This window comes from Schistocerca cancellata, chromosome 8 (genome assembly GCF_023864275.1).
Source record: "Schistocerca cancellata isolate TAMUIC-IGC-003103 chromosome 8, iqSchCanc2.1, whole genome shotgun sequence".
NCBI classification, from domain to species: domain Eukaryota; kingdom Metazoa; phylum Arthropoda; class Insecta; order Orthoptera; family Acrididae; genus Schistocerca; species Schistocerca cancellata.
Genome location: NC_064633.1, coordinates 292,308,636 through 292,312,263, shown reverse-complemented (window position 1 = coordinate 292,312,263; position 3,628 = coordinate 292,308,636).

Genomic DNA, 3,628 nt, shown 5'->3' with positions numbered 1-3,628 from the left:
ATTTATTCAGTAATGGACTACCCTCTGCGGGGCTATGGAAACACTAGAGACGGAGCCGCACGGGATTAGCCGAGCGGTCTAGGCGCTGCAGTCATGGACTGTGCGGCTGGTCCCGGGGGAGGTTCGAGTCCTCCGTCGGGCATGGCTGTGTGTGTTTGTCCTTAGGATGATTTAGGTTAAGTAGTGTGTAAGCTTAGGGACTGATGACCTTAGCAGTTAAGTCCCATAAGATTTAACACACATATGAACATATGAACTAGAGACGGAATTAGGACACCGCTGGTTGACTAGCGACGCGGACAATACATCGATAGCGATCAAAGATGCTCTGCCGTTGCCGAACTACATTCAATTCGGCCTCGTGTGATCTTCATACTTGGGTTGATCATAAGTCTTTCTTCAGAGCCAAGCGTTAGCATTGGTGCCGTATGATACACTGAGAAAATAGATGTAATCGTTGTCGAAAATTACCAGAAATATACAGAGCGAATCACGTAAAACGTTCACACGAAATAATGTGGGCAATGGAAAGTGCCATTAATGTGAGGTTTTCACGGAATTTATTGATAGTCAGGGGCTCGTACTGTTAGCCCATAAACAGATAGTAATAATACTTAGAATGTGCATTTTTTGTTCAAGCATACACTTTTTTTTGATGGAACAATGTCTATTGACATCAGCAGACTTAAAGTAGGGTAACTTAGAATGTCAGTGGTGTTTGTTGCAGGATTTTAGTGTGAGCCGCTTACGGGATATCGTATTTTAAAAAGTTTCCACACCGATTCTTGTTTGCGCCATTCAACCTGCGTAGTTGCTAGGTACGATGTTGCTATGTTTGCTTACAGTGTGCTTGTATCTTCCTTGAGTGCACTGTGGCTTGCTAGTCAGTTAGTGTGTGACAGTCGAAGCAAAAGTCGTGAGTGGACCCTGGGATTTAAGGGTGCAGAACAAACCAACATGCTCATGGTGTACGGAAAGAGTAGGAAGAAAGCAGATCGTTCTTGTAACGTGCACACGGCAAGATACCCCATCAAACGCCAACCATCTCGGCAATACTTTATCAACCTCTTCAACCAGCCATCGCACGAGAAGAAAGTGCAATAAGTCAGACAAGTGTCCTACGTTATCTCCATCGACGTAGCTTGCATTCCTGTCACATCTCTATCGAGAGCTGCATGGAAATTATTACGGTTCAAATGGCTCTGAGCACTATGGGATTTCTCTGCCTCGTGATGACTGGGTGTTATGTGATGTCCTTAGGTTAGTTAGGTTTAAGTAGTTCTAAGTTCTAGGGGACTCATGACCATAGATGTTAAGTCCCATAGTGCTCAGAGCCAGAGCCATTATGGGAGTTTTCTGAGGTCATCAGTCCCCCAGAACTTAGAACTACTTAAACCTAACTAACCTAAGGACATCACACACATCCATGCCCGAGGCAAGATTCGAACCTGCGACTGTAGCGCCTAGAACCGCTCGGCCACACCGGCCGGAATGGAAACGATTATGAGAATCGTGTTAACTTCTATACATCGGCTTTAAGACAGGATACTCCAGATGTATCTTTTTCAAATAACAATCATACTCAGGTAAACGGCGGAAACATGAACTATTGGTCTGTTTATGGTCCCCGTTGGCTTCGTCAAATGGAACGTCAGCGTCCATGGAGTCTAAATGTGTGTTGTGGGATAGCGAACCGTCAACTCATAGGCCCGTGGTTCATAGATGGAACACAACTGTCAACTCATAGGCCCGTGGTTCATAGATGGAACACAAACCGCGCACAAGTATCGCAGCCTCCTAAGAAACCTTCTTCCACGGATGCTAGAAGACGTTCTTCTGAATCTGTGGTAGCAACATGATGGCTGTCCAGCCCATAATGGTTGAAGAACTACAGCATGTCCTCACAACCTGTTTTCCAATCGTTGATTTAGACACAGTGAACCCGTACCTTTGCCGACCCGTTCTCCGGATTTGACGCCTGTAGACTTTTTTCAGTTTTGAAAGCTGAAAGACGGTTTCTACGCCGGCCGGAGTGGCCGAGCGGTTCTAGGCGCTACAGTCTGGAACCGCGCGACCGCTACGGTCGCAGGTTCGAATCCTGCCTCGGGCATGGATGTGTGTGAAGTCCTTAGGGTTAGTTAGGTTTAAGTAGTTCTAAGTTCTAGGGGACTGATGACCTCAGAAGTTAAGTCCAAATAGTGCTCAGAGCCATTTGAACCATTTTTGAACGGTTTCTACAAGGACATAGTACCTACACGCTATTAGAGCAGCCTGCTCGGATATCTCGACTAAAATGCTAGCAGCAGTCGCTCCTTAGCAGACTGGATGCGAGTATTACAGCTGCCGGTGGTCAGTTCGAACGCAACCTATGTTGGTCAATTGTCTCGTTGCTGGTCAGAATCCACATAATTAGTGTATTCACTTGTCTTCTTTAGTTTGTGCTACCACAGGCACTAAACATCTAAATGCTATACCTCATAAACTGGAATCCTGCAGTGAAAACCATTGACATTCAAATTTACCGTATTTTTAATTTGTTAATGACTACAAGCATTGTTCCTTTAAAAAATTAATCTTTGCACAAAAAAAAAACACTTTCTAAGTGTTACTACAAACTATTGATTGGTTATCAATACGAGCCCCTGACTATTAATTCATACTGTGAAAACAGCACATCAATAGCACTTCCCATTTCCGCAGTATTTGCTATGCACGTTTTAGGTTATTCACCGTGTATACACCTTAATAATATGTACAAAATGATGTGTAATCACTGTTTTTAATTAAATTACAAATACTTATTCGAACAAGTTTTCTGGACTGGGGCTAAGCCGGCCGCTGTGGCCGTGCGGTTCTAGGCGCTACAGTTTGGAACCGCGCGACCTCTACGGTCGAAGGTTTCAATCCTGCTTCGGGCATGGATGTGTGTGATGTCCTTATGTTAGTTAGGTTTAAGTACTTCTAAGTTCTATGGCACTGATGACCTCGGATGTTAAGTCCCATAGTGCTCAGAGCCATTTGAAGCATTTGAACTGGGGCATAATATACAGATTTAAAGATATTTCATGAATCTAAAAATGGCTGCAGTCTGCAGGTGTAGAATTATGGATGCAGTGGGAATCAGACAGCCAACCAGATGTAACTTGTTGGCTGTTTGATACCCATTCTATCCATATTTTATGAAATACTTGATCGTCAGTATATGGCAAAATATTCACCAACCATCAGATAGCACGTTAATCGACTGCCGTCTACGGGACTTTGGGTACACCACAGATGGCTGCGGGAAACCGCTAGTTGGCTAGCGACGTGGATGACTTTACCTATAGCGATCAAAGATGTTACACCGCTTCCGTACTGGATTCGACGGCTTCGTATGGTGTACATATATGCATTTGTTGTGAAAATCATCCTTCAGCACCGATAGTGATCAAGACTATTCTATATAATGTTTTATTACTCAACATTGTGATCGCTGCTATGCCCAATATGCTTACAAAGTTTATCATTCTTGGCCATGTACTCGAGAGCGTTCAGGCTTTCATCAAATGACATATTATAATACCCAACGGCTTCACATACTATGTATGGTTCATGGAATTGGTTTATTATGCTTCTCAAGAATCGC